The 19,951-nt window shown below is 31.3% G+C and overlaps 1 long non-coding RNA gene across 2 annotated transcripts in view; it reads right to left on the bottom strand.

The window, feature by feature from the left end:
- The window catches only part of LOC116419953, an 85,364-nt gene that overhangs the window by 21,041 nt on the left and 44,372 nt on the right, over positions 1 to 19,951 (bottom strand). For both annotated transcript variants that reach the window (XR_004230278.1, XR_004230279.1), the window contains exons 3-4: positions 16,153 to 16,236; positions 15,579 to 15,659 (exon numbers count right to left, since the gene is read on the bottom strand). This is a non-coding gene — a long non-coding RNA (uncharacterized LOC116419953). The remainder of the gene's footprint in view (positions 1 to 15,578; positions 15,660 to 16,152; positions 16,237 to 19,951) is intronic.

Below are 19,951 nucleotides of genomic sequence, written 5' to 3'. Positions count from 1 at the left end.
GGAATTTTTCTTCAGGGAAGCAGAGTGAAGGTGAATCTAGCCAAAGATTGTAAAAAAGGAGCCTAATTATCTCACTGGAGACCTGGGTCCCTCCAGGAGGGGATCAAGTCCAATCCTGTCCTTGAGTCCAGAGAAGATGGACTGCAAGAGCAAAGCATGTGGTCAGTGTTTTTTAGTATTAGACACATGACCTCTCTGAGACTATATTTCCTGGCTTTTTAAAAGAAAATGAGGCTGTTAACTAGATATGTGAGGTCTCTTTCGGCTGAAAAATATATAATACAACAAAGTATCTTATTTAAGTTTATTTCTCTCTTAGTACTTATTATGGTGCTCTATGAAAAATGGAGGATTAATAAATACTTGTTGAATAAATGGGAGTGAATGGTAATAACATTTTAAAGATCTACAATCTAGAAACAAGAAACATAATAAGTCTATTGTATAAAAATTATATGTTTACTGTCATTGAAAGCAATGGCAAAAAGATCATCTGCTTTTGTATTCCAGCCTCCCTCCCTCTACCATCTCATCTCTTTTTCTCATAGGAATCTCTCTAATGTCTGTGATTCAGGGAACTAGGCTAAATGGTTTCGAGGCTGAATGTTATTTTATATTAGTCACAAATGTGCTTGTACTTTAATTTTTGTAATTATAAATGGCTTCTCCTTGGATTTTTTTTTCTTTAAAAAACATCTGAAACAAACAAAAAATAATTAGTAAACAGAGTCTCAGGCTGCACTAAGCAATTACCTGAATTAAAGGAAATTACTAGTGGATGCTTGATGTACTGCAGGGAATCTATGGATGAAGAAATATAACTGCTAGTCACACCTGGGCTGATTTGCACTGTTGAATTGAAATTATCATGAGTAAATATAATTACTTATCAAATTTAATAAATGCTGCTAGAATTCTGAAAATACCACTTGGATCTCCAAATTACACAGTGATAAATGTGGCTGCACACATTCAATGTTGTACTTCTAAAATACAATTTACACACTGCTTGGGTATTTACTAGGATGATTATTGGGTGGCTAAAGGCAGTTGTAAATTAATGCACAAAATAGATACCAAACTACATCTTAATTAACTACCTTTCCTCTCCAGCTCTTCTCTTGCTTATTTAATTTTGTGAAAGAAAATGCTATTTCCAGTCTCTCCATTATCCTTTGGAGATGTACACTTGGGCTAGCCTCCTGAGTTCTAAACAAGTTTTTGATGGGGGAGAATTAGCAAATATTTGGTAACACTTGAGATGAAGTGCTCTAAATAAGCATTTAATTAACAAATAAAACAGTTATTGCTCTCAAGCTCTAATGATTGGCAATAATTGCCTAACAGGATTTAATAGTTATGAAATTAACATAAACAGAGATAACTAATAAAAAGAAGAAATTAAGTTATGTTTTTTCTAGTCACTGTAATTTGTATGCTCTTAAGAATCATAAAAATGATTGGCTTTTTAATTAAGTGCATATAAAAACACATTTCTCAATGTTAGTCTTATCTTTAGCAATATCTACTGACCCATGAAGCCATTATCAATAATAAACCTATAAAGGCATATTTTAAAAATTACTAAGGGACATTTTATTCTAAAATTTTAAATTTATTTGCTATGTTTACATGTTTCTAATTTAACTTAAAGAGTATGATTTCTCTCGGTGACTCTGGTTAAGTCACTTAACTCCAATTGCCTCAGAAAAAGAAAATGATTTTTGATCTGATATTAAATATAACCAAATGCACCACTTTTTTAGTCATCAAAATTTAATGGTGATACATTAATGTCTTAAGTCTGAGTTTTCTTGGGCTATGTAAAACCTACTTAAATCAGTGTAGTCATTAATGACAATACATGAAAGAGGAAAGACTTTAATTGGAGAACATGGCTCATTCTGGGTGGTAGGAAGAATCGGCCATATTGTGCAAAAGACCCATGGTTTTGTAAATGTAAGAAACTCCTGATTTTCTTCTATAATCCACGAGTCTGGATAATTAAGGAATTATTAGGTGAGGCCTACAACATTACCTAAAGAATGAGGAACTTAGGTGACTTGACCAGAGTAACTCATCTAATTAATGTCAGAAATGGGATTTGAATCCAGATCAGTTCTGATTCAAAGCTTGCTATTCTGTTCATTTACATGTACTGCCTGTATACCTTAATTCTGAAAAGTGTAATAATGAAAGATCAAACCATAAAGTCTTTTCCTTAAAAGATGTGTCCACAATATTCCAAATTGTTACTATTAATCTTTTTAGGGAGGGGCTTTTAGAGAACTGTATGGATTGGGATTTAGGAGAATAGGGAACATAATGGGGGACTTTTAAATAGATATTTGAATGAAGATTTTTGAGATTGAGGTAATTGAAGTAGGGTTTGGGAGAGTAGAAGGAGAAAATAAAGTAATAGGGGTAGGGTGAAGTGAGAAAGAAAATAGTGAGTCAAAATAAGATGGAAGAAAATTCACAAACAGTAATAACTTTAAAGGTGAATGGGATTTTTAAAGCGCACTCTTTCTGACAGGAAGAACTGTCAATTGCAGGATCCCTATGGCTTGGACAATGGCCGAATGGGTTGTAGTGTATGGTTTTGATGGAATGCTACTGTACTATGATCTTAAAAAGGGATAGAAAGACTTGCATGAAATGCAAAGAGTGAAGTGAGCAAAAGCAAAACCAAGAGAACCTTCTATATAGTAATAGCAATATTGTTTTAAGGACAATTTTGAGCAAATAAGTCAATTTGACAACTGTACATTCACAAATTCAAAACAAAGGACATGTAAAGAGGGACATTATCTATCCAGGGAAAGAACAGATAAATAGAAAAGTATGTATAGAATATTATATATACACATATACAAAAAACATACATATATATATAAACATACATGCACTCATACAGATACATATATTCTGTGTGTGTGTGACTAACCATCTCTTGGGTGGGGAGAAGGGAAGAGAAAAAAGGGAAAATAAATTTACATACCTTTATTTTTTATATTTGGAGGCAATAGCAAGTTGTGCATGATAGATTTATAGTTTCAAGGACAATTATCTTTTTTTATTTTACTGTTATGGAAATGCTGATTTTATTCCATGAATTGAAAACATAATAAAGTTTAAAAAGAGAACAATAAAGTTTTTTTGAAAAATAAAAAAGTAATATTTAACATAAACCAACACAGGTAGCTTACAGATAACATTGGGACATATTCATTAAACTATTTTCTTTCAAATCTCTTAAAATTCCACTGATGAATAGAATTGTAGTGCAGTCTGTGGAAGGAATAGATGAGGGGGATTTTCTTTGGAGTAAGAAGATTTGGGATCGTATCTACTATTTACAACTTTTTATGTGTTGGACAAATAACCAAGTCTCAGTTTTTTTTTGTTTTTTTTTTTTTGTAAAATGAGATGGATGAACTAGATGACTTCAAAAGGACATTCCAATGATATCTTTTTCTATTTCATTGTTCCATAAGACAAAAAAATAATGTTGTCCCTATATGTCAATTTTATTAAAAAGAATTTTTTCATTTTTATAATCAAAGGTTCTTATAAAGGCCTCCTTTCCAAAATATATGGAGAATTGACTCTAATTTATAAGAAATCAAGCCATTCTCTAATTGATAAATGGTCAAAAGATTTGAACAGACAATTTTCAGACGAAGAAATTGAAACTATTTCTAGCCATATGAAAAGATGCTCCAAGTCATTATTAATCAGAGAAATGCAAATTAAGACAACTCTGAGATTCCACTACATACCTGTCAGATTGGCTACAATAACAGGGAAAGATAATGAGGAATGTTGGAGGGGATGTGGGAAAACAGGGACACTGATACATTGTTGGTGGAATTGTGAATACATCCAACCATTCTGGAGAGTAGTTTGGAACTATGCTCAAAAAGTTATCAAACTGTGCATACCCTTTGACCCAGCAGTGTTATTACAGCTTATATCCCAAAGAGATCATAAAGAAGGAAAAGGGGCCTGTATGTGCAAGAATGTTTGTGGCAGCCCTTTGTGTAGTGGCTAGAAACTGGAAACTGCCCATCAATTGGAGAATGGCTGAATAAATTGTGGTATATGAATGTTATGGAATATTATTGTTCTGTAAGAAATGACCAGCAGGATGATTTCAGAAAGGCCTGGAGAGACTTACAGGAACTGATGCTGAATGAAATGAGCAGGACCAGGAGGTCATTATATACTTCAACAACAATACTATATAATGATCAATTCTGATGGACCTGGCCATCCTCAGCAATGAGATGAACCAAATCAGTACCAATAGAGCAGTAATGAACTGAACCAGCTACGCCCAGCAAAAGAACTCTGGGGAATGAGTGTGAACCACTACATAGAATTCCCAATCCCTCTATTTTTGTCTGCCTGCATTTTTGATTTCCTTCACAGGCTAATAGTACACTATTTCAAAGTCTGATTTTTCTTGTGCAGCAAAATAACTGTATGAACATGTATACATATATTCTATTTAACTTATACTTTAACATATTTAACATGTATTGATCTACCTGCCATCTGGGGGAAGGGATGGGGGAAAGGAGGGGAAAAATTGGAACAAAAAGTTTTGCAATTGTCAATGCTGAAAAATTACCCATGCATATATCTTGTAAATAAAAAGCTATTTAAAAAAATCTTCCCGTTCCAAATGTTGATCACACTGATTTCATGATTATATTTTTCATAAGGAATATATGGAAATTATTTTTTAAAAGCTGCTTTCCTAAGTTTTTTAAAAGGACTTCTTATTAGATAATAGTAATAGTTATAGAAAAAATTATGCTTATTAGCAATATAATGTATATAAATAAATACATGCATAAATAATAGAACAATTCCTTGATTAAATATAGTGTCAGTATTTTTTTTTCATTTTAAACACTCCAAGTTTAATTCACTCCTCTAATGTCTAAGAACTAGTTTGATGACTTTCCCCCTCTCCTGACTGGACTATCTGATTGGATTCACAATACATGGCATAAGTTAGCTCCATTTACAAGATGTCTCATTTTGAGGGAACCTACAATTCATTTCTCTTTTCAAATGATCTACTACTTAAGATCACAGAAAACAGCTTTTCTGAGTTGTGAGCATTTAGGCTAACTCTAAAATAAGATTTAGGAAAACTTCCAATTCATTCTTTAGTATACTTCATAAAGGCCCTTTCTTAGAGAAATCAGTTTGCATTTTTGTATTAAAAAAAGTTTCTGTATATTCTTACTCCCATATTCACACCTTTTTAAATCACTTCCTTGCAGACTCTTTCTGGGCAAGATCAAGAAGCAACATGTTAAAATGTTCTTTACTGTCCCTATCCTTTCTTAAATGATAAAGTATTAGTTCCCCACATATTGTCGTTCATGTTTCTTTTGTTAGCTATGTAATAAAGTGAAATGAGAGGAATAATCCATAAAAATCTACATAAATAAATGTATTAAGGGAAAAATCATAAATATTAAGTGTAATTATGTCATAATTTACAACACAGAGAACCCAAAATTTAATGCATTTGGTGATATTTACAATAAAATATATGGTTTCATGTTAGAATCCTTACAAAGTGTTAAGTCATTAGAGTTGATAGAAACAATGCTTGTGTTTACACCTTTAAGAGTTTACACATTAGAGGTCACACATGAGAGCTCACACATTAGAGTTCACAAGTAAGGGAGATACACAAAGCTAACTTTGCAATTTTGTGAATTCACACCTCCCATAATCCCACTCTCGGAGGAGGAGTCAACCTTTGAGTTTAGACCTCTAAAAGAGCATAAAAAGAGCTGATCTCAGTCAGGAGAGGTCAGTTGAAAAAGATTGAAAGCTAGAAGTCAGTGCGTTAAGGAGATTGAGAAACTAATCTGCAGTCAGGCAGAATCTAGATTCAGAGAGAGCTGGAGGCTGAAGCTAGCAACAAGAGCTCTGGGAACCAAAAAAGCTAACTGGGCTATTTTGGAAGAGACAATAAAAGACTGTACTTAAATCCCTGGCTGCGTTTCAGGTGATTATTACTCTGAACTGAAACTAAGGCTAACTCCAGAAAACCTCCCCAAGAAACCTGCTCCCAAAGAACCATCATATACTATACAAAAGAAGAGAACACCACAATTTCAAATGAGAAGATGGTAGCAAGTACTGATTACATTTCCATAATGAAAATATTAGCTATGTAAAAATGTTCATGGCAAGATTTACATATTTACAGACACACACACACACACACACACATATATATATATATATATATATATATATATATATATATATATAATTATTTAAGTCATTTCCAGTTCTTATCTTGGCATTTTTCCCTCCAACTTATTTTCCTGATTAATCAAAGAGAGCTAGTGTGTAGGGTTTCTTTGCTTGCTTGTGTTTTTGTTTGTTTGTTTTTGGTTTGTGTGAAGCAAGAAAATACAATATCTTCAGTTAATTCAGCCAACTGAGCATAGCAACAACCACCAGTAAAAATAACAAGAATACAACCTGGATATTTGTCATACTGCGGACAAAATAGACAAGTTTTTAACTAAAATTTTCATTTTTAATTGCTGTAGTGCTGTTATGAACACCTAGAATGTTTTCCTTTTCCAAATAATCCATATATAAAATGATTTAAATATTTAAAAATGTTAAAGGACTAAAGTATGATTTTACCAGAAAAAAATGGTTAATAAGGTTTTTTGATACTTTCTGAAAAATATATATATACACATATATACACATATGATATCTATATGTATATATATGCATGTATACATCTATCTATATGTGTATGTGTGTATATATATGTATGATTATTATTATAAGTTTGATTATTGTTTAATATTGATGAAAGTACAACTATTTCCCACAGTGGAGAAATTTACATGAATGTAAGGAAGCTACTGAGAAGAGAAGGTATAAAAGAGAATTCATTGCCTTCATACAATTGCATGGAAAACTTTAACAAAGATGCCTTGAAAAATTCTTGTAAAAGCTTTTCCTTTTCATAATATTAAATGATATTTTAATATTTTTCTCACTCTAGATTTCACAAAGAATTTAATGAATTTCACATTTTGTATTTGACTATAATTTTTATTTTAAAATCATTATGAAAGCAATTTAAATTCCAGAGGGGAAAAATGATTACAATTTTATTCATTAATATTTAAAATGACAGACATAGTCTTTAACTTTCATTTTGTTTTCCACATTAGATTGCCAGTTCCTCACGGGGAAGAATTGTTTCTTCCTTTGAACTTGCAAAGCAAAAATTGAACTGTGATAGTATCAATGTTAGCATTTCCTCTAAAGATATAGATTGTGACCCACACATACCTTCTTATTACAGTCAAAATAATGGATTAACCATTGAGAATAGAGTCAAGAGTGGTAAGAAAGAGCTGACATAAAAGGTAGATGTTGTTGACAAAATTTTGTTGACAAAATATTACGTTATATAGCCTCTTTGCTTCTCTTGACTGGGGACTCATTCCTGCCACATTTTTCTTCCATTAACATTTCCTGTTATTAGATCTCAATTCTTTTAGATTGTGACTTTGTGTCCTTTAATGGTTAATTACTTAGATGAAAAATCAATTTATACTGAAGGGTTAATGGCAGAGAACTGTAGGGACTATTGTAAGTGATTTTTAAAAAATTTCTAGGAGGACCTTTCTAAAGATCATATGTAGATTTCTGCTATCAAAACCATTACTATCTTATATGATGAGAATTCAAAGCCAGGAGAGACTGATAACACAGTTTCATGAAATGCAATTTTGTTTCTTTACTAATATCTTGAAATGTTCTTTACACTGGAAAAAATATTTTCTTTGCATATGATTCTGTTCTAAAGACAACCAAAATAACTGGTATGTTTTTGATCAATTTTCCCCTCTCAGAAACTCGATATTATTACTTTACAGGAGAATGCTATGTTTGATTTAATAGGTTAATGATGGATTGTTCAGTAATATATATATATATATATATATATATATATATATATATATATACATGTGCAGAAACACACATATACATATATGAGTTTTATATATATATATATATATATATATATATATATATGTATGTTTGTATGTGAATATGTATCTTCATTTTATGCAACATTTAAGGAAATGGAAAAAGTTCCTAAAGATTGAATATGAATAAGAGGATTTAAGAAGATTGGGTCACATATGTGTACATATGTAGCTACATACATAAATATACACACTCACACACATATACTCACACATACACACATCCCCTTCATATACACACAAGCCTTTGCTATCCCTCCTGACTCTTTTATTAAATTCTAATTCATAACTTGAGTTGTTTTTACATTGCCTCCCACCACCCAAGGATTCCTCCCTTGCCTCCTTCCCTCACCCTTTGTTCCCTGTCTGCCCTTCACTCCCCCTTATTTCTTTATAGTTTTTGGAGGGTGTTATAACTTTCAGGGTATATGGATGAGATGATTTATTATGATTTCTATAATTTATTTAAGAACATATTCATGCTATGTGGACTTCAGAGAAGTCTTTGATTATTTTACTTTTCCTTTCCTTATAATGAAAATTTTTTCTAATGCATTTTCCCTTCCTTCTATGAGCCAAAATTTGCTATGAAGACACTGAGTATTGTTGATTAAAATTGAGGAGTCTCAGTGAGCTCTGCATATTTTCTCAAAATTCTCATTTTCCTTGAGATTCTAACATTTGAGACTATCACATTCATTGTAGTACTTATGCTTACAATCCTCATTAGAAGTCAAGATGATTGTGTGTCACTTTTTTATTGCTTTCTGGATTACTCATTAATTCAATTCAGCTAAATTCTTTAACTACTAATCCAAGGAAACCTTATAAGTCACCTTTATATTGATCTGTAACTTCTTTCTATCTTGCAATTTAATTTAATTATTAATTATAATGATTAAATATTTTAAAATCAATTAAAATGAATTATTTAATTTGATTTATTTAATGCAAATTTATTTAAAACAAAAGTGACAATATGGATATGGTTTACTAGCTAGTTGGGGGACTGGGCCATTAGATAAAAAGCTCACATGTAGTTGAATTTGTCTACAGTAAATTAATGTCATAGATAGTTAAAAAAAAAAATTGTAAATCTTTCCACATGCTTTGCCTTTTGTGCCACTTCACAAAGCATATAGATGAATATGGAGGAGACTGATAGAATTTATCTTTTGGGCCAAGGTTGAAAAAGTCAGAAAAATTTAATGACATACTAAGGGTTAATCAGTAACTTCAGGAAAAGATATAATAAAATGCCTGAAAGGTGCAAGCTCAGTTTAGGTGATGTTGAGGCAAATTCTTTTGTGCAAAATAGGAATTCTCTTCTCTGAATTCCTTTGCATAATAAGATGTAATAATTTAATTTGATTTAATAATAATTTATATTTCATTTAATAACAATTCCTTTTAATTCAAATCAATTTAGGTACATAAATATATCACTTCCAAATCTATTACTATTCAAAGAGGATTGGGTCAGATATATTAAACTGTTTTTTTTTTCACCTCAAAAATAAAAACAGAGAAAGCGAATGGAATAAAAAAGGTAAAATTATCAATGATTTTTTTCAGTAATTACCAAGCATGCTATCCTTAAAAATAAATAAAGAATGCAAATTTAATTTTATGTCACATCTTTAAAATGACTTATTTATATTGAAATAATAGTTAATTGGTCAGATACTGATTTAATCTTTTCTTTTATAACTCAACTTGAAAGTAAAAACATTTATTTTCTCTATCATTTCTTGTTATTTTAAAATTTACTGTATTCTTTAAAGCTTTTACTCCCATTATATGATACTGAGTTTTAAGTGTTTTCTCAACAATTGTATTTTCAAAGGATGATGTGAATGTGTGAATTTTAAAAAAGATGATTTTAAAGTCCATTCATCATTAAATATAATCTTTAGATATGGGGATAACAAATATTTATGGGTATACATAGAGATAGTGCTATATAAGTTGGATAGATAATTTTTATAGCTCCCCATCTATTCCCTTCATAGTGTCTTCCACAAAGAGGGTAATTAATAGACATTCACTGTATTAAATTAAATAATCTTCACTTATCTATTTTGTCTATGAAAATAGTTTGGCATTTTATCCAAAGCATATGCAGCATTGGTCAGTATTATTTAGAAATATATTTTATTTAGAGTATATAACCCAGAACTTATCCTTAGAATGTCTTCTATTTTGTCTCATCTAATAAATCTTATTATTTAAACCTTGAAAAAAATCTCCTAATTAAATAAAATCTTATGCTCAAAAATATATTGGGTTAAGGAGTTTTGAAATGAGCAATATTTGAAAATTCCTCCAAAGTCATGATCTATGCTAAGAAGACCTTTTTAATTCCTTCCCAATAAGATATAAAATTTGATTTTGGTACACTCTGTGTTTATTACAATCCATCGTTAATTTGTTGAAACCTGAAGTCTCTAAACATTCCAAGCATGATACCTCTGATTTTTCTCATTAGTGGGTTTAAAACGTTTTCTATTGAAACCCAAGAGGCCTTATCAGTACTAATCTACTATTCCTCCTTTGATGTTACCAGTCTATTGAAAACTTCTAATTTCCACTAATTAACCTCTTGAGGATGGCATTTCCCAGCTAACCTGCAGAGTTTGCTGCATTCACCCAGACACATCTAACCCAATTCAAGCTTGCCTCTTCACAGGCAGAGACTTTTTGAGTGTGATTAGGGGCTTGATAACAAAGCATAAGATTCCTATAAGTGAGGTTTCTTAAATTAAAAGTAAAAATATTTTTGACAACCATATGGGGAAAAAACTGCATTCTGGTCTAGGGAAAGAGTACTAGACTTGACATCAAAAGACCTGAGTTGAAGTCCCCATCTCCACTACATGCTAACGGCATGACCTTGAACAAGCCAATTAACCTCTGGATCTCAGGAGACTATTCCTAGAATTAAAGGAAATAATGTACATAAAAGGCCTTGTAACTATAATATGCAACACACATTAGTCTACTATCACCAATATTAAGATGAAAATTAAAAAAGAAGAATCCATATCTAAGTATTGCGACAATTTATGAAGTGGGGATTCCTTTGAAGAAAAGGGTAGAAAATGCAATTTTCTAGCCTCCTCTGAGTGCACTTTATTATCTAACTTAAAGTAAAGGAAAATAAATATTAAGTCCCATGAAAGAGAAAATGCAGGTAGCTAGGTTGTGCTGGGAATAGGGCTATTGATCCTAAGGCAGAAGGACCGGAATTCAAATCTTATCTCACCTATTAATTGTGGGAAAATCACTAAAACACAATGCTGACAGTTTCCTCATTTCTAAAACTAAGTGGGGAAGAAAATGGCAAAAACAATTCAATATCTTTGCCAAGAAAACCTCAAATGGGGTCACATGAAGTGACTAAAAAAAAGAAAAACCAAGAAAAAAAAATTTAAGAAACATTCAGATCTACTTTTGTTTTACTCACCCCAGATGATGCAGCTGATTGATCTTTAAAATATATAACCATTTTCATGAAATAACTAATTTTAATGAAATGGAAAGTTTAATGAAACGTAAAAGTATTTTAATGAAAAAAAATTCTGAATAAAAATCCAAACAAAACTAATCATCTAGTGCAATCCCTAAAAAAACAAAAAACAAAAAAACAAAAAAAAAAAAAACTTTAAAAATTGTTTACAGAAATATCTTTTAATTTTGACAGTAGGCTAACAGCCAGAGCTTTCTATTTTAGTATTTTTAGTTTTACTAAAGTGCTATTTTACCAGTATTATTAGCAATAGTATTTGCTAAATAGCAATATTATTTTTAGCATTATATCTGTGTGTGCATTTAATGTTGCTTTCTTTAGTCTATGCTATTTCACATAAAGCTTCCTGTTTTTCTCTAAATTTTTCATATTAACATTAATATGATGAAAAGTATGACAGGAAGGAAAAAGCATTTATCATAGTACCCAGCTTATAAAATACATAAAAATATTTTTCCCTTTTCCCTTCACATTGTACACATAGATTATAATTTTTCAGTCATTCCCTGGCTTTTTATCACAAACAATTCTGCTAATTTTTCTCTGTATTTTCTGATCTTTTCCAGGTCTATGAAATTCGAGGCAACATAAATAATAGCATGATGGTGGCCAAGTCTAAAAACCATAACATCTACAATTTCTCAAGCATCAAAGAAATGGGATCAAGTAGTACAAAAATGGCATAAAAAATTCCAGGTGACAAAAATACATATATAGAACTAATCCAAAAATTTTGAGACCATATGCTTTGCTAAGGAATATAACAAGAAGGACTTGGAGAAAACATAAACCAACAATGTCAAAGCCCTGATTGCCTGAGTGGAATACTTCAAAGCTCTAGTGACCAAAGTCCTCAAGTCCAACTCCCCCCCTCCCCCCCAGGATTAAGATCACCAAACTTATAAACCCTTGGACCACTACAAGACACAACCTTCGTTAAAAGAAGCCCCAGTGTTTTATGCATATTTGCAAATACATATAAAATATTATTTTTAAAAATAATTTTAATAATAATGATCGCATTTTTTATTTAGTTTGTTCTTCCCGGTTTTAAATTCTTTTTTACATTATCTCATTTCACTCTAGGGACAATATACCATACTGAGAAAGATTAAATAGATGCCCAGAGGCCCCAAGATTACCAGGTCAAAAATTCTTAAGGCAGGCAGACAAAGAAAACAGAAGCAAAGTTCTGAACCAAGAATAATAATACTAGGCCATACCTTCATACACACATACACACACCATCCCGATGGTGATCCATCTATTTATCTGTCCATCCATCCATCAGCATATGAATACACACATAATAGTACTATTATTCTTGGTCCAGAAAATTTGTTTTTGTATATAAAAATGCACACACGTGTATTTATGTATGCATGCATATGTACACGTGTTGCATATACACACATGCAATATTGGTTTATAATTACATGTTACAAGGATACATAAGACTGAATAATATATGTCTATATAAAGTATATACATACACCCATTTATATGCACATACACCAAAATGTGTATACATACATGTACATATGCATTATATATGTGTGTGTGTGCGTGTGTGTGTGTATATATATATATATATATATATATATATATATATATACACACAGATAAAAATCTTGACTTACTACCAGAGGATACCAGAGGATAAGTTTTGAGTAACTGATAGGAGTTACTCAATTATTTAGTAATTTAGTGATTATTTCGTAAATTATTAGTAAATAAAAACTTCCAATTAGTTTTCATGGTTAAAAACCATATCTAAAAGTAAAATCAAAGTAGTATCATACTTTGTTATGAAAGTGTAGTCTATCAGCCTAAAAGTTTATCAAACAATCTATTATTAATTTTCACAGTGTATTATATGGTAGGAATGTAGCAAGTTTTATTATTCCTGTTTTGTACTTGGGGAGAGAATAAACAACGTGGCTTTCTGAATTGTCAATCACAAAATAACAGAAATACATATAAAAGGCAATTGAGTATAAGTCAAAGCTAAGGAATGAATGGAGTGAGCAAAGGGAAAAGAGATCATCTGTCTCACAATCTAAAATCTATAGACCTTTGTTGGGACTAGGAAAGGAGGAGAAAATCAGAGAATCCAAAAATTAAGGCATGGATAAATTCTCTGATAATAAAGGGAAAAAGGAAAAGAGCCATGCTAATTTTTCAGCTTTAATCAACTAAGCTTCAGTCTTTAATCTCACTTCACAAAAATTTCAATCAGGAATTTATCTTGGTGCTTCATAAACATCCTAAATTAGAAATGAGATGAATGTATAGCCCAGAACAAAATAATACATCATTTTACTCAGTGAGTTTATACAATATCAAAGAACAGATGTTTTGGTTCTTCCAAACTGTAGTTGACAAATTTCTTACTAGTGGGAGTGGAAAATTAGTTTTCACTTTTAGAAATTATTTGCTACCATTTACAGACCTTTCCTATTTATCAAACTGATTAAAAGTTGTCATTTGGAACATTTATAGTCTTCAAGTACATGTCAAAACTGTTTCTAGCCAATTCAAATGATCTCCTGAAAAGGCATATGAAATGAAAGCAGAATTTATATCTCGTCTTTTGTTAAGCCATACATCACAACATTGCTGCATGTTGCCTATTTCTATAGCACTGAAAAGGTGCATTGATTAAATTTAGAAAGATACTTATCTTTCACCTAACACATGGAACTATCTTTGTAACTGAAAGATAAATGGGCAAAGGTATGAAAACCTGGATGCTAAGGGCTTGATGAAATCACTATGATTTCCATAAAAGCAACAGAAACTCCACTTTATCCCCTCAAGACTGATCTTCATCTCAAATAGAAACAGGTCAATTCATTGGAATATGTGAATTGTTCACAGAAGTAAACTGAGTTTTCCATCTAGGCCATTCAATTATTCACTGATACAACGAAAAAGATCTCAGGAAAACTCAGTATATTCCAGTTTTTTAGAAGTAGTATTAATTTATATCATATTATTTTTCTTTGTTTTGAAGTTAGAATAAGTGAGAATCTCATATTTATTCATGGATTATTTTGATTTATTACAGAACTCTCCATTTTCAAAAATAATGTCTATAACTGAAAATGTATATACTTGACTGTCCAAATATTTTATTTTGTAAATATTCATATTTTGACTAATTTTAAATTTTTGAGAATAAAAGAGGTAATTAAAGAGGACTCACACATAGACAAAGGAAGATAAAGTAAAGGGAAAAAATCAGTTCTGAGACACAAAAGGCAAAATAAAAAGATGAGGCATGAGGAAAAGTGAAGCATGAGGATATGCTTTTCATCATGAATTAAATTTGTTCTGGATTTCTTAGTTCTTGTCACAACAAATGGCTAAGTTGAATGAAATGGTCTTTTCAAAGAAATTTTCTTTTCCTCCCATTTGTCTTTTCTTACTAGTCTTTTTTATACTTTGAAATTTTTCTATTTGTCACGTCCTCTTAAAGGTATTGACTAAAGTTCAGTTATTTCTATTTCCAATTACTTGGTCAGAAAGACAAATAGGACCTAAGTAACTCTGACCTTGTTCTCTCATTTTAGTTCATTAAAAACGTGTGACTCTTAGTACTGACTAAGGAAAGAAGGCAAATAAAATGTTACAATTGCCTTTGCAAAGTGAAATATTAAAAATAGAAACTATATTATAAGTGATATTTTGGTTGGAAATGCTTTTCAACCCCTGTCTAAAGAGTAATAAAAAAAACAACATTTAAAAGTTCCTCATTAAATACTGCATTTAAGAACTGCATTTGAATTCAGTAATTTATAAACATTTTATATTAGGTTTATAGTATTATTCACTAGTATTGATCAATGGCACCTGGACTTCCCTTTAAATCCTTCTCATATTTCCCCTTTGGCTATGACCCATAACTCCTTTCTTTTGAAAGGTAGGTGTGAGGAGAACTACTTATTCCAGAAGATTCCATCTGCTAGCTGTGAATTTACCTTCAAGGAACATTGTGTCAGCAGGCATATGGTAGCCTTCCCAAGACACCAGCCATGGCAACTCCATAATTTGCTCAGCGTCTAGATAGAGAAAAAACAATGTCTCTATCTAAAGATACAATTTCTGTTTCCCTTTGTAATCATATTTATATTAAGCCTTTTTTTTCCTTCAAGGTCAATTTATTTTTTTTAATTATAGCTTTTTATTTACAAAATATATGCATGGATAATTTTTCAACACTGACTCTTGCAAAAACTTCTATTCCAACTTTTCCCTTCCTTCCCTCCACCCTCTCCCCTAGATGGCAGATAGTCCCATACATATTATATACGTTAAAGTATATGCTAAATATAATATATGTATATACATATTTATACAGCTATCTTGAGGCACAAGAAAAATTGGATTTAGAAAGAAGGTAAAAATAACCTGGCAAGAAAAACAAAAACACAAGGAAACAACACAGAAGGAGTATAAATGCTATGTAGGCATTTATATGGATCGGTAATGTAGGTATACATTCCAAACTTGGGAATTGAAATTCCCAAACTTCCTCATTTATCCAATCCTTACCTCTATCCTTGAAATACTTTGTCTCCTATGTACTATCTGTGTGATCTTGGGTGGTCATCTATATTCTCTGGGCTTCAATATTCTCTAAAACAAGGGAATTGGACAAAATTATATTTAAGATATTTTCTAGATCTAGTTTTGTGATTCTTCATACTTTGAAGAAAAAATTTCCAGACGTCTTCCTAGTTATTTTAATATCATAAGAACAGCAGTGTGGCTTTTTGATTGTCCATCTTCTATTATTCATATTATATAATATTTTCAGTCACACATATCAGACATTCATAGAATCAGAGATCTTGTATTGAAAGGAACCTGAAAAGCCATGCAAAATATTTTTTTTAATTTTAATAGTGGGGAAATTTATGCCCAGAAATGGTAAATGACTTGCTTAATATCTCTCTGAGAACAAGGGGTTGAATTGAGATTTGAACCCAGGTCAGCTAGAGCTGCTATTAAAAATAGCACTATGTTAGTGTTATTCAGGTGTCCCTGACTCTAAATGATCCCAAATTATTTGGGTATTTTCTTGGCAAAGATACAGGAGGGTTTGCTATTTCCTTCTCCAGCTCATTTTACAGATGAGAAAATTGAGGCAAACAAGGTTAAATGACTGGTTTAGGGTATAAAAGACAAGTAGCTGAGGCCAAAATTTGAATTCAGGATGAATCTTCTTGAATCCAGGCATTCTATTCACTGCCCTATCTAGTTACTCCACAACAATACTATGAACAGTCTGGAAAAGAGAGTGGGGAAAGAAGAGAGATGAGATCAATTTAGCATGAACTTACTCAAAGTTTACATGAAGAAAAAGTTAAGATCACTCATAGCAAGGGTAAAGTTAAAAGTAGTTAAGTGGAGTTGAATTGAGAATTAGAAAAGAGCACTATAAGGGAAAAAAAAGAAAACAAATCTGATCAAATACCACATGTTACAAATTAAAGCTGATAACAGGATACACAGATCAATCTAATGTAAGAATTGAGAGATATTGAGGCTGAAATTTTACAGAAGAAATAATCTGAAATTGAAAAATACATGGGTGGATTCTATTCTTGTTCTGACTCCCATCACCACCTTTTTAAAAGTATCCAAATTGGTTCCCTGTTTCCAATCTATTACCTCATTGATCTCTTCTCTAACACAATTAACATATTTTGGTAATGGATGACTAATAATTTCACTCCCTTCCTTTAAATCTTTGATTGTCTTTGTTACAAAACACAAACTATTCAGATTGGCCCTGAATAACTTTGTCAATTGGACTCACTTTTCTAAATTATTTCTTATTGCCCTTCTTCATTTTTCCAGGAAGACTAATACATTAGCTGTTTCTAGCTCTTGGTATTACATCTCCTACATATGTGTCTTTGTACACACAATTACCTGTGTCTGAAAGGTATTCTTCTCATAATTTCCTATTTCAGAATCCAATTTTCTTTCAAATGTTAGTTCAAGTATCACCTCATCCATGAGTTTTCCAGGACTGCCCATGTCACTAAAATGCCCTCTTTTTCTCAAATTATTTTTGCATTATTATTTCTAAGTATAATTGTACAAACACAGGTTCATATATTTAAATACATAAAAAATCCTAGAAATCATTGCATATGACTCGCACATTTTACAAATGAAGAAAATGAGACAAAAATAATTTAAGTGACTTCTACAGAGTCAATTATTTAGTAAATATATGAAGCAGGATTTGAAAATGGCTCTTCCTGAATCTAAATATTCTACCTAAGTTATACTTTTATCAGCGTGATCTTCACTCCTTAAAGGACTTTGTTCATTTCCTTTCATGGCTATATTTTTTTTCTGCTTTTTTATCTATAGTGTACTGAGTTGTTAATTCTCTAAGTGTTTTCTCCAAATCTTTTGATTATTTTCCTATGTTTTCCACTAGAGAATTTTTTTCATTTATATGATGAATTTAACTTTTTTTTTTTTTTACAAACTATTGCTCATATTTCTGGACATCTGATCTCATATCTAAGTTATGGTTCTCTTCATCAATGTTTTATTTATAGTCCTTTTAGTGTCATTTTCTTTTTCTGAATTTATGCATTGTGTATTTGTAGCATTATAAAAATCTATCTTTCACTTTGCTTTTTTGGTTTTATTTACCCATTCTTCCAACTTTACTTCTCTGAGATATTGGAATAGGATCAGAATGTACACACTTTTGGCAGGATTGTTATAGTCTTATGTCCTAGCCTATCTTAAATGGAAGTCTTTCCATGATGTTATACATGTTGTGTTCTCTAAGAATTACATGATCAGCTTGGGCTAGAAATCTATACATTTTCAGTGAAGCCTGTATGATCTGATTAAGAATAGAGTGTGATTTTATGTATTTCTAGGATTTGAAAGCGCCAGGCTCCAGTTTGGACCTAACCAATACAGCTGCAAATTTGACCCAGAATGGAGCTTAAGTAGATTGTTATTTAATCTTAATTTCTGTCATCTGACTAGAAGAGTCTACAGATCCAGAAAAAAAGAACATTGCCTACATTGCTAGTTCTATATCAAGGACTTGAATGTGTGATCCAGCTAGGAGGTCAAAGATAAAGTATAGCCAATACTGACCCTCTGTATTCAAAGTCAAGGAGTTAACTCCTTGATCATGTTCTGGAGTCAGAAAGAAAATTCTGTCATCCTTTCCAGTCAAAGCTAAAACTATGATCCTTTTGATGGGTCAGAGAGATAATGTTCTGGATCTGTTCTGAGTCTAGATTTTGGGTCTGTGATGCTCTGCTCACTTTCCTCTGGTTGTCATCTGTGATCTTATGCTGAAAAGACCATTTACTGTTGTTGTTGTTTGTTTGTTTTTCGTTAGATTAGTTCTTGACCTGGCATTCTTATTATATCTTTGTTAAAATAACTAATATTTTGTTGGCTATGTTACTTTTTAAAGTTAATAATATTTACCATTAACATGTAAATATAATTTTCTACATTCATCATTATATGATTTTTGAGTTCCAGATTTTTTTCTCTTCTTCCTTGGCTCTCTCCACCCCCCCAAAACAGCAAACAAACTGATATATACACATGTACAATCATGCAAAAACCATTTTTACACTCATCATATTGCGAAAAAAAGACAAATTCTTTTCTACCACAAGCAGAATTGCTATAAATTAGTTTTCTACTTGTGGGCCTTTCTTCCCCATTTTTAAAGATATAGAATTAGTAGTGATAGTTTATGCCTATTTTCAAATGAATATAATCATAATCACTTAATTTTAGCTACCCAATAAGGAAAGAAGGCCAGAAGGTGCTCTCTCCTCTCTATTTTTATCTATTTTCCTCTCATGTGTCCATCTTTTTCTCAGATTCAAAATTCAAGAAAGCATATCTAAACCACTCTGCAAGTCTTTAAGAAGCTTGCTTACTTTTTGCTTAGGAATTTAAGATACATTAATCAACAAAATTTTTTATTAATGATTCATTAAATTCCTATTATTTTGCTAGGAAATTCGGTAAGTATTGCTGATATAAGTACAAAGAACCAGTCTCTCATAGGCGATTGACATTGTGTTGGCAGAGAAACACATTTATAAAAGTAGATAACATTAAAATATATGGAATAAATCTCAATTTATACAAAGAAGTTAGATACAAAGTACTTTGGGACTGGGAGCACTATCAATTGGGGACTAAGAAAAGACCTCATAGTTCTTTAGGAAAGGAAGAGAGGACTCTATGTAATCTGATTGTGTAAGATAGTCAGCATTAAGACAGAATGGATTAGAGAGGAGAGGGTATATATTAAGTGAGGAAAAGGAGAGGTAGG

This window comes from Sarcophilus harrisii, chromosome 6 (genome assembly GCF_902635505.1).
Source record: "Sarcophilus harrisii chromosome 6, mSarHar1.11, whole genome shotgun sequence".
NCBI lineage: Eukaryota > Metazoa > Chordata > Mammalia > Dasyuromorphia > Dasyuridae > Sarcophilus > Sarcophilus harrisii.
This window is presented reverse-complemented; position numbering and strand designations above follow the sequence as displayed.